Genomic DNA, 12,961 nt, shown 5'->3' with positions numbered 1-12,961 from the left:
GTCAACCGAAGTTTTGTGAATCATCTACTACGTAACTATACGGGATGATAACCAAATAAATCCACAACTCTTTAAAGCATTGCGCATGACATTCCATTAGATTATGTTTATATAAGTTCGAAAATAGATAGACAAATTTGACTGCAAAGATGGGGCTAGGAAGAAGTATCGATAAGTGATGTGTACATTGTGACGCAAATTTGATTTACGATCGATACAGTAGCCTTCTCCTTAGTTGATCGGCATGTACGTAACAACGACATGTGACTAAGAAAAAATGGCGGACCATATAAGCGACATCTGGTCTATATTTAACGCTTATATTAACGCAAGACTAGGGCTGCATTTGAAATAAATGGTTGTTTGAAACGCTTTGTTTAACACACATTTTAAACAGTACTGTTTTAAACAAATGCCTTTAAAAATTGTGTTTTTTTCAAGTTGTGTATGTGTATGCCACAATTGTGTAAATACTTTCCAAAAACATGATGTATGAGCCTATGGACGACTGCCATCATATAGCCGACGTATACGATATGGGATTGTTGGAAACCTCAAAGTAGTCGGTTCAACAGCTATCAGTACGTAGATATTTCGTGAAAGGAGCTATATTTACCCTATATTTTCAATTGTGAAAGTCAATCAACTATGACGTCACAGTTGGATATTTGCGACGTCATGGATAAAAAAATTTAAAAAAATACATGTTTTAAACAGGGGCCTTATTTTAAACATATTTGCTTAAAATACAAAAATACATATTATGGTATATGTTCGCACCACGCGGAGCAGATATACATTGGCAGAGGTGGTGAATATCGAAGTAGAAGTATCTAATTTTTGCGCGTGCAGCCAGAAACGTAGAGAACATTCTATCAGCTTCCACCGAAAAAAGCTCACACCAGCCAATCACTGAACCATAACATTAATCAATTACCAGAAAGTTACATAATCAAGAAATCTGTTTGCCGAACACTTGAAAATTCAAAATTTCGACGGGGACCACACGATGTGTTCTCGTGGGCCGCGTGTGTGAGATTTAATTTGAGAGACTGTTAGACAGGAATGCATATATGTTTACGGAAGAAAATAAAATTTGGGACGCGAAAACATTTTTTTTTTCAAATCGACCTCACATCACAAATGCACGTATACTGGTGTCGACTCAGTACGTAGAGAGTTAGCATGAAAGCCCAAAACAGCAAGAGACAACAAATATTAGTCGACGCACTGCAACGAACTCAAAATTTGGCTCAGATGACTTCATGCAGTCACTAGTCTACTAATCCTAGTGAAAATTTGATCCGTGTTGGTTTATTTTGTTGAAACTATATCTGTCATATCATTGAATGTTATTCCCGAAAGCATGATATAATCCATGCACCCGTTACTGTAAATGAAAACTTCCTGTATACTGTGTCTAGTGCAGTGGTTCCTAACCTTTTTCCACCCACGTATACCATTTCGAGGTTTATGCAGTGCTCACAGTCACGTACCACCTACCTAAGTTACTCGCGCCGAAAGCGCTCAAAAACGTTTAACCGTGCTGAGCTGCCGAAGGCAACGAAACAGAAAATAAACTGCCCATTTTAAGACGTAGTATATGATTTCTGTAGTGGATCGATTTGGAATTATTGTGGTCAAATATATCAAAACGGAATTTTGTTAGGTAAGAATTCAAATGCTTTACGACCAGATCTCTTCCCCTTGTAGGTCGTTAATGGTGGTATTGCACTTATCCACGACAAAGACGGCTTCAAAAACCTCAAAATCAACCCCACCTGAACTAATAACTCCATTCGGTCGAAAAAAAACAGATTCTACTCGCGCACCACCTGGCAGACCTTCGCGTACCACAGGTTGGGAACCACTGGTCTACTGGTATCTTGTAAAGCATTGCAATTTTGAATGGCGACGAGGTAAAGGTGTAGCTCACAATCAGAGGTGGTCAAAGTAGTCAAAAGAGCTACTCAAGTAGAAGTAGAAGTAGCGACGCAAAATTCTACTAAAAATATAAGTACGAGTAGAAGTAGTAGTTTTGAAAGCAATAACCTAAAACTATTTAAAGTAGAAGTAGAATTCACTGACTTTCAATCTACTGGAGTAAATGAGCATAGTTGTGAAAACGGTCGTAATTCGTTCGGATGGACCGTCAAAAGCTGCAAATTGAGCTGTGCGGAAGATGTAGAGAGCCTGATTCATATTGATGCATCCCAGCGGAGGTATCAATTTTCGACAGAACAAGCATTCGTCCGCATTATGTGATGAAAATGAGATTCCGGATATGCAAATGCGATACTAATCCTTTCTTTACCCGAACACCCCGTTTTAGAAAATATCCTGACATGCCCCTCTGCGCCATATTATTAGGGCGTAGTTTAGTCGAAGAGCAATACGGCGAAGTTGTGTCGGATACGGTGTCAACACTTAGCGCGCGATTAGTATACCTTAATAAAAATATGACGGATCGTAAAAATGCCATATAGCGTAGCTGTATTGTCGAAAAATAAAGGCATTAGTATACACTCGCTTTTATACTTCAATATGTATGTTCTCCACACAAAAGAATGAAACTGATTAGGTAGGTAACTGCTATTGCGAAACAGTCGTTTCAAACGTTACGTTGGGCTATATTTACTGTGATGGAATATTTCATATGGGCAACAATGCGGCGTGAACGGAACCACACAACCAGCTACCTAAATTATATTCCGTGATACATCCGTGACACGCCACCCCATTTTTGTTGCTTGCTTCTCTATACGATCTCCTTCTACCTTTCTTCAGTGTGCAATGTCCATGTGCATGCCTCCTCTTTACATCACCCAGGCCGGGGTGGGTGCCTGATTCCAAAGACTATTCCAAGTCGTTTTGACACATTCCTTCCTATCTTTTCATTGTATCGCAATTTGTGGTGTATTGAACTGATAAAAATTGTTACTAAATCCAACCGAAAACATATTATTCCTTACTCCATATCAACTATGTGCGCGCAACACGTCGAAAATTCTGTATTCACTTCACTATGAAAATTAAATGTTGCTAATCCGTGAAAACGGCCCCGAAATTCGTCAGGTTATCTTTCTGATCTGAGGATTAAACTACTTATACTTGGCAAACTGAAAATAGCGAAAAGTAAGTAAGTAGATCACAAAATATTACGAAGCAGAAGCAGTCAGAGATTGCATTTATTTGAGTAAGTATCGCAAGTAGCGGAAAACTACTTGAGTAGGCCTACTTACAATATAATCTTCAAAATATTCCCGAAACTCATATTATCAATTCGCAAAGAATTTGAAATAATCACTGCAGGCATGGGTGGCCCAAATTTCCTCAAAATATAAATGTTAATAAATAATGTCGGTTGTGAGATGATGCTCGAACAGGAGACACCCGCGAAGAGGTTTCAAGTTACATGACTCGGTAGCGTCATGCACATTGCACTGTTACTGGAATGCAAGTCGAGTCAATCCGAAAAGTGACTCAAGTCGAATCACTGAAAAAATGCAATTCGAGTAATAACAACCCTGCTGTAGACACCTTTTCCACGATTAGAGAGTGTTTATTGCACCAACGCGATGTAAATCGGACTGTTTTGAAATGATGAAAATATTAATGAACTGAATATATACCACATCGTGATGCCGCAATACATCGGACGAACGGCAGACGTACTCTGCTCGCCGGCATTGAGACGCAACAATGCTGTCTGGCGAAACGAGAGATTGGCATTGTTGCGTCCCAATGCCAATCTCCATAACAATGAAAAATTCGAGGCTGATTGTGGGAGTTCCAGGGCCGCGAGCGGAATAAAATTTATATTTTCGTCATCAGTGCAGAGTCAGCTTTCGATTGATACCCGTTTTACCAAATTTAATGCTCGAGTAGCTGGTCAAAAATGACCGTCAAATTGCCTGTAGCCAAATGGAAATTGTGACGTGATACAATTTCACTGAGGCGTGAGATTTGCTTGTGTCGACACCATATAGGACACTATGGTGTGAACGTGAGGTTCACGTTCGCGTTCTGTGTGTGAACCTTGGAAATTTAGAGGTTAACGTTCACAAACGAACTCTCATAGGTTCTGTAGTCTGTACTGTACAGTGTACCTTTTTAAGATATTACAATTTTCACTTCATTATAACATCTTTGGTTGAAATTTATTGCTTTTAAACTGCGGGGCACTCTATGCATGGCGCTGGCAGCATTAAAAAATCAACACTAAACGAGCTTGACAATCTCAAAAATTTTACTTGCTTTGTTACAAAAGTTTGCTCGAATATTTTGTGACTCTCAGCTGTGAGCTTGACCCGTAACGACACAACATCAAGAGCGAAATACACTGAGGTAGTCAGCGAATGATGCTTATTCAACCAATCGATAAAATTGATATCGTTGTCTGATGTAAAAAAATCTAGCAGGCTTACGTGGTTAATCTTGATTTCGTATGTTTTGTTTCATAAAAACCAAATCCTCGAGATTGGGGTGTTGGCTACTGTCGTATAACTTGCTAATGGGGTAATATCGGTTGCAAGTAGAAACTAGTGCGGAGCGGATCGACAAATTCTCTGGTCCGACTCCGATCCAGCTCCGGCCGTATCAGGAAAAGCACTGATCCGGCTCCAATCCGGCTCCGGCCAAAAATGAAAAATTCCGGCCAGGAAATCCGGCCCTACACGGTACGGTGGCTCCGTGAATTGATAAATATGCCTCGTTTATGATCGCACTGGCTTGACGGTTACTTGCGTGGGGTTGGTTGGTAGCTAATTAGTTATAAAAGTCATGCTTATCCATAACGATTCTGGCCGTATCTAAAAAGTAGTGATCCGGCTCCGGCCGTAACAGATGAAGTATTGATCCGGCTCCGATCCGGTCCGGCCAAAATTGTAAAAATCCGGCCGGATATCCAATCTGGCTCCGGTCCATGCTCCGCGCTAGTAGAAAACCGTTTTACACTTTGCTCAATATCAACGTAGCAATACTCAGACGCCGAATACATTGAACGGTCTGGCCTATAGACCGTTGAGGTGTTCGCATTCAAGTCGAAATACAAGCAATTACTACTAAATAAATACAGTCCATCCTCAAGATTACCGGACCACGACTGACCTATCGATCTCGCTTCACATGACATGCCGCCCTATTCTTGTCGCTTTCTTTTTCTATACTGTCTTCTTTACTTTCATTCAGTGTGCATGCCTCCTTTTTACATCGCCTAGGCCAGGGGCGGGCAACTTCTCCAGTCGGCGGGACGGATATGGGGAAATTAAGTACTTGGCGGGCCGGATTGCTGAATCTATAAGATATTGACCCATTTATCCACATATATCAGGAATAAATCGTATTTAATGAATGTATTTCAACGACACCAATGTTACTTCAAAGCCATTTCACGCCGATAATGACGAAGACAATGTGGATTTGAGAACAGCATTGTCATACAGGCGCCGTCATGTCTGCTACTATCTGATAGGGATGGTGTGAACGTGAGGTTCACGTTCGCGTTCTGTGTGTGAACCTCGGAAATTTAGAGGTTCGCGTTCACAACAGAACCTTGGTAGGTTCTGCACTGTGAACCTTTTGGTAAATTGTAATTTTCACTCCATTATAAGATCTTTGGCTCAGATTTATTGCATTTCAACTGCGGGCCACTCCATGCATGGTGCTGGCAGCATAGAAAATCATCACTAAACGGGCATGCACCATTCACCTCGACAACCTTAAAAGTTTTACTTGCTTTGCTGCAAAATTTTCTCGGAACATCCAGCTTTCCGTTTGTGAATGTTTAGTGACTCTCTGCTGTGAGCTTGACCCGCAATCGATATACGTAGTCAGCGAATGATGCTTATTCAACCAATCAATGACATTGATATCGTCTTCTGATGTAAAAAATCGAACGGTCGTACTGGGTCAATCTTGACTTCATATCTTTACTGCAGTGCTTTTCAACCTTTTTGAGCTCCATTCGCACTTTTTTTTGAAAAATAATTTCATTCGCACCAGTCAGCCAAAATTTAGTACACGAAAAGAAATTGAAGAAACTTATCACTTTTGTATGCGAAGAGCTTCTTGGAGGTACAGAGCTTCATTATTTTGCATTCAGTGTATCGTATTATTGACTAATCAAGCACTAAAATCACTGCAGTAGAAAAATCACAGATATCGCACTCCCGTTGTTCTCGAGAAGTTCGTTTCATTTCCTGGAATATCGTGCAGTGATTTCCTTGGAAGCTTAAAGGGCCAACCCAAGAACAATATTCACTCGCAAGTCGCAACCATATCACTTTGCCACTAAATCCACATGTTATAAAATAGTGAAACTGCACTTGATTCGTAGCATCAATGCTGCGACTAGCACCTTTGGTTCATTGTTCTGACAACATTCGAAAAGATGCTTCGCGTACTAAGGTATGTTAGATAGGGTTACCATACGTGCTCCTTTAGGAGGATTTGTCCTCCTTTTTCCGGTTTTTGAAAAATTCCTCCGATGACGCCTAAATGTCCTCCTTTTTGAGATTTTGTCCTCTTTTTTAGGACTTTTGGTCAAATTTATATCAAAATTCGATTGAGATGCCGTAAATAAGCTCCGGTGGGTATTTCGGGAGCTGAGCGAGAGTTGACCGTTTCTTTTTTTATTATTTTAGTCAACCGACTACGAAGTGGTAGAAATTTACCACTTTTTCGCGATTTTCCACTGATATTCTGTGTTCAAAAGTTTTGAAATAGTGTCGTTCTTTCCCGATTCCAAAATATGGTAACCCTAATGATAGACCAGGGGCGGGCAACATACGGCCCGCGGGCCGGATCCGGCCCTCGGACAGTTTCCCGTTTTATATGATAATGTGGCCCGCGGCCCAAGTCTGCCGAAATTCCGCACTTATACTTGCTTAACGTCAATAAGTATTAGTGACTGTATGTTATTATATACGTGTGTGCGCTGCGTGCGTTCGTCGAAGCGATACTTGCAATATTGGCATTAACGATGTTCTCAAACCCAATGAAGTAATATATTGGGTAATTTGGGGTACCGGGCTTAACGAATGCCTTGAAATCTGATTAAGGATTGCACCGTGTGTTAAATGATCATTGATGAGAGAGAAGCAGACATGGCGGCGGCTGTATGACAATGCTGTTCTCAAATCCACATTGTCTTGGTCACTTATCGGCGAGAAATGGCTTTGAAGTGACATTGCTGTCGTTAAAATACATTAATTAAATACGATTTATTTCTTGTATATGAGGATAAATGGGCGAATATTGTATCGATTCAGCAATCCGGCCCGCCAAGTAGGCCTATTTAATTTTCCTATATCCGGCCCGCCGACTGGTGAAGTTGCCGCCCCTGTGTTAGACTATTGGATGGTACGGTGGGCGTTAAAATCAGGAATGCATTGCTATACAAACCCACACAATCCGAGTAATTGATGACTCTTGTTTATAGATAAGCTTAGGCTTCAGTCACTTCTTATCTATGCAGTACACAAATCAACATATCTTTTAATAACAACGTTCGGGATCCTTGTGTTGTCAAAGCCAACACTTTCACCACCTTGAATAATTATCACTCACATAAGATTCATGATTAACACACAGTTATATCGGCCCGGGTAGTCAACGGCGGGATGGCTCTTAGGTCAATCGTACAATATTGGAAAACTGACTGAAATAATGCCAAATTATCTCTACTTTCCCACATATCCTTATACATAAAGACTAATAAGGTTCAACAGTCTAATTAAGCTTAAATTAGGCTGCATAAGAAATATCGTAAGATATACAGCAAGTTAAACGGGTAGAGTTCGGAGTATTACAAAGTTTGTAGTACAAAGGCGGTACGAACACGAACTATAGGCAAACTTTTCCTATGGATCGGCAAGCTTATAGTGGAATCACCAGGCCGTGTTATTTTTGGCATTTCAGGAGCCAGATGCCAAAACTGCCAAAAATAAAAATTTGAAAATGCCAAAAATAAGCAATTTTTGGCATATGCCAAAAATAACACGGCCTGCCAAATAGTGTATTTCGTTCATGGTGTTGTGTTAACAGGACCGCGTTACAAGCGAGAAGAGCGTTTGTGAAAGGCAGGCTTCTTAATCTGGGTCCAGCCCACCCATTAGGGGTGAAAGCATGGTGTCCTAAATGGTGTGGGCACAGCGAGATTGAACGGCTGACTGCATTTGGTTTACGTCATACCTTCCGTTTGTCCAAAGGCAATTTTACGACCATTTTTGACCGGCTTGTCGAGCACTAAATTTGATAAAACGGGTATCAATGATGAGAAGCTGCCGCAGTACTGATTATTAAAATATAAATTATATTCTGCTCATGGAACTGGAACCCCCAAAATCAACCACGATTTTTGCATTGTGATCGAGTTGAACATTGTGACGCAACAAACTGCCTGGCTATTTCTGAGCTGCATAGTCTCGTTTTGCCAGACCGTCTTGTTGCGTCAATGTTCTTAAACAAGCTAACCTTCCCAGAACTCTTCCATGCGAGTTGGTAATATTAAAGCCACCTGAAGTGACAGAAGTCCTCCGAAAATATATCGGTAGACTGAAGGAGACATGATAGTCGGGCTACTAAATAGAATGTGTTGAGAGACAACACAGGAAACTCTTGGAAAAGGATCGAGAAGAAAATTCTTTACACGATGAGATCGATGGCACTGGCGAAGTGATCTCTTTTAATGATGCATGGAAGCCGGTTCGGCCCTCCAAAGATTTTAAAGCTCTGAAAACCTTTTGTGGATGACTGGCAACATTCTTTCCCTCAACGGCTACTGTTGAAGCCGATATTTCCCAGATTCGCTGGGCGAGAAATGAATTTAGGAGAAACTTAGCTGACCTGAGTTTGGAAGCACTGTTACAGTGCAAACGATTAAGTCTATTCAACAGCTGTAACAATCAGCTGTTGAGCGTGTTTGTTAGGCTTTTCTTTCTTTTTTTTTGCTTATTGGCACCGATTCCGATGGATACTGCACATTTTGTGGTGTCTTTTGACAAACTAGCCCAAATAAAGCGTTTTTGTGACTAATTCGAGGCTGAAACTATCTATTTAGAGGACGATGCCAAAACTGCCAAAATAAAAATGGAAAAATGCCAATAATAAGTTATTTTTGGCAGTTTTGGCATATGCCAAAAATAACACGGCCTGGGAATCACAAATATGTTATATATAGGCCTATGCCTTTACGATCCAGACTTGGCCTGAGATCATCAGTCCAAGAACAGGAAAGCGTGTCTAAGCCTAAATTGTGGAGTTCGCATTACAAACAGGCCTTGGCACTGGTCTCTCTGGCCTCTAATCCTTGGTTAGGTACACGAGTAAACAACACTTGTTATAGATCTAATGTGCTAATTGTTATAGTTGAAGAAACGCTAAATTCTGCTGTTAATCAACATGAATGTGTGCCAAAATTCCAATATTTTGCATTCCAATATGCCAAATGTCAACACTGGCATCAGCTACTATTACCTACTACATTCATACAAGGCCCGTATACAATATCCATACACGGTGGACGTTTCCGAGCAAGTGAGCAACTGAAACCAATTCAACTCCTTTTTTCCATGCAGTGATGTAATCCTCTCGTGCGGAAATATTATCTCAAACTTTGCATTATACACGCATCGGGAACGTTCCTCACTTGTGAACTAGAAAAGCCTAGCTACCAACAAGTTTTTAGAATTGCTTCCAAACGACAAAATTTACGGGCTCACTGTACTTATATCGTGTTTCTTTGAATTATTCCACGTCGGAAAATGTGAGAAACATGGACAATTTTCATTCGCACTCATCCGGATTTTTCATTCGCACTATTCGCACCACGCTTGCCGTTCGCACTCATCCGGATTTTTCGTTCGCACCATTCGCACCACGCTCGTCATTCGCACTGAAATTTTTTTCATTCGCACTAGTGCGAACCGTCACACAGGTTGAAAAGCACTGCTTTACTGTATCATTGAAACCAAATTCGTGCGATTAAGGTGCTTGCTACTGCTGCATAACTTGTTGTTTGTGGTATCGGTAGCGAGTATAGAAACCAGTTGTACACTCTGCTCAATATCAATGAATCAATACTCAGACTCCGAACACATTGTCCGGTCTGGCTAGGACCGTTAAGGCGTAAGCTTATATTCCTTGGTAAGTCCTCGTCGAAATTGTTGGCAAAGCGACGGAAGGTACTGATTTTATGCAATTATTATACCCTTTGATTACCGCAATTGATACATTTAGCGACGTTTAAAACGCCGATATGTACTTCATCATTGTGGCATTATGTGGGCCGAATCTTCGCTAGGTATCGTGTACACTGTACATTAATATAGGGCATAGGCTATCACTTCATTGAAAGAAAGGGTTGGAATTAGCGAAATGACGTCACGTGACGTCACGAGGTTCACGTTCGTGTTCACGCAGAACCTTTCAAAAAGGTTCGCGTTCACACGAACCAGAACCTTTCAGAGGTTCACACCATCCCTACTATCTGATCAATTAACACACGGTGCAATCCTTAATTAAGATTTCAAGGCGTTCGATAGGCCCGATACCCCAAATTTACCAAGCTATCAATTGATTTGCGTTGAGTGGGTGACGAGATAGCGTCGTTGTTCAACTGTGTGGCCTGATTAATCTCGATATGGAATTCATGCGGCCCGCGTCCTCCGCGATATTTGAAAAGTGTCCCGCGAGCCGTTTTGAGTCGGCGACCCCTGACATAAGCGGTGCCTTACAAAAGCCTCCAAGTGTGCCGTGCTACAATTCGGCTGTTACGGAATGAAAATTAAGAAATATCAGCCTGGTGTAAATGACCATTGCAGTCGACGAACACCACGATTACCACTAATGACATTAGGGTTGAGTACATCGTAAATGCTGATAATGCAAGTCTTCTCGCTACGACGAACTTACGCGTTAGCTCTACTATCGCACGCTACATACAGACACTAAAATTAAACGCAGTAAACAAGTAGTGGGGAATCTCGGCAGACTGGGGCCGCGGGCCACATGATCATGTAAGATGGAAAACTGTCTGCGGGCCGGACAAAATCCCTTCGCGGGCCGGATCCGGCCCGCGGGCCGTATGTTGCCCACCCCTGGCCTAGGCCAAGGTGTGTGTCTGATTCCATAGACCAGTGCTCTTCAACCTTTTTCGACGTGGTACACCCTTTTGCTCAAAACTCGTACACCCCTGTTCATTAGGGGTCTTCAAAAGTGACTTTTTTTCTCAAATCGTACTGGCTACTTGATAAAATTGTTAGGTTACCTAACTTAAGCCTACACACCAAATTTGGTTCAATTCCAACCGGTAGTCGCATTGCTACGGAAGAAGAAAGTTTCTATTTATTACATAAAATAAATACCGAAAAATTTGAAATTTTTCTGTTCACCCATGAAAGTATTAGGTTGTCCATGAAAATGATGTTCTTCAAATTTGGTTCAATTCCAACCAGTAGAAGCGGAGTTATTGCCGTCAAAAAATTTGGATTTGAATAAAATAGTATTGGTCACAGAGTCTATTCGCAGCCAGTTAAGCCGCCCGCCACGCAAATTGGAATTTATTTCGTGTCAGCCCAAAAGCAGCATGACATTACGAATGATAATCAACCTAAATGTAACAGTAGGCTATTGGGGAGAGAGTAGGTAAAGTTACTGCTGCAGAAGCGGTAATTCAGATCAGCGATGAAAGCAGGCGCACCAGCCTACTACGTATCAGGCCTGCCCCACACCACACACAGTCGATAGTAGCACTTGGGCTGCAAGAGATGTCAGTAACCTCAGATCGTATGCCGCTATACACAGTCTATTTTTCGCTAATTTGCATCACTAATAACAAAATACTTGATTGCAAATGTATGGCGAAATATTGGACATAAAATCGGCATTTTAAAACAAAAGGGTTTTGATTTCAACATGGAAGCTGTTTCGACCCAGGCTGGCTACGTCACTTCATTTATGTGCATTGCGGTATTTATTAACGTCGGGTAGGAAGTACCGATTCAAGAAGTCTGAGCTATCGCGGCGGTTCCCTAAAAAATCACTAAAAGACAAATGACTAGCTGAACACGTGTTTGTTAACTGCATACTTTCCAGCACCAAACGGAACCATTGGTCTATTTGTTGAATTCTAACAGCAGACACGCCACAACTACCAAGTGTGAGCCGGTTTATTGTCAAGGCAGGAACGCGAGTTCCTCACACAGCAGCAGAAAACAAGGAATAATCCAGACTACATAATAGCACGTGCACAGTAACGAAAAGGGGCAACACTAAAGGTTGCTGTCTAGCACAATCAATTAATCATCAATCATTCACATTACAACACTATTGCCGACGGCTAAATGAATAGGAGGAATATTTGCTTATGACATCACAGTCAAGCGGTGTACAGTATTACACTTGAGATAACATCGTACCATTATAGAGGATGTACTACAACAGGGGTTCTCAACTTCCCTCGTATAACGGGCCGCATTTTCACACTAAAAGACGCTGCGGGCCGCAGAACATTATCACCATGTATTTGTGGGCTAATATTAAATTTATGCCTATTTATCAGTCTTATTCGGGCATTTAGCACATTTCTATGTATTCTAAAGCTTTAATGGAGAGCGTTCGTAAGCTTGCAGTTGCTGTTTTTGTGAGAATATTGATCATCAAGTGGCGCAAGTAAATCCCTTCATGGAGCGTACATTCCATCCGTTGCCATGTCGGTATAGTATATGCACCCTTCAAACCCTTCCACCACCAGAGAACCGAACTCTCTGTGTCAATGCGTGAGCAAGCAATTATAAAATTAAGGTGACTTTTTCGTTACTGAGGTCATTATCACTTTGAGCTCTCAGTGATATGAGAAGAATTGAGACGTTAGGGGTCATTTCTGAGCAAATCAATCAAGTCTTCTCCTTTCCTTCCATGGCAGGAGCCCTACACCAATAGTTACAGAAGTCAGCATTGT

This window comes from Botryllus schlosseri, chromosome 14 (genome assembly GCF_051294905.1).
Source record: "Botryllus schlosseri isolate E-star chromosome 14, Bs_hap1, whole genome shotgun sequence".
In the NCBI taxonomy this organism is placed as follows: Eukaryota; Metazoa; Chordata; class Ascidiacea; order Stolidobranchia; family Styelidae; genus Botryllus; species Botryllus schlosseri.
This window is presented reverse-complemented; position numbering follows the sequence as displayed.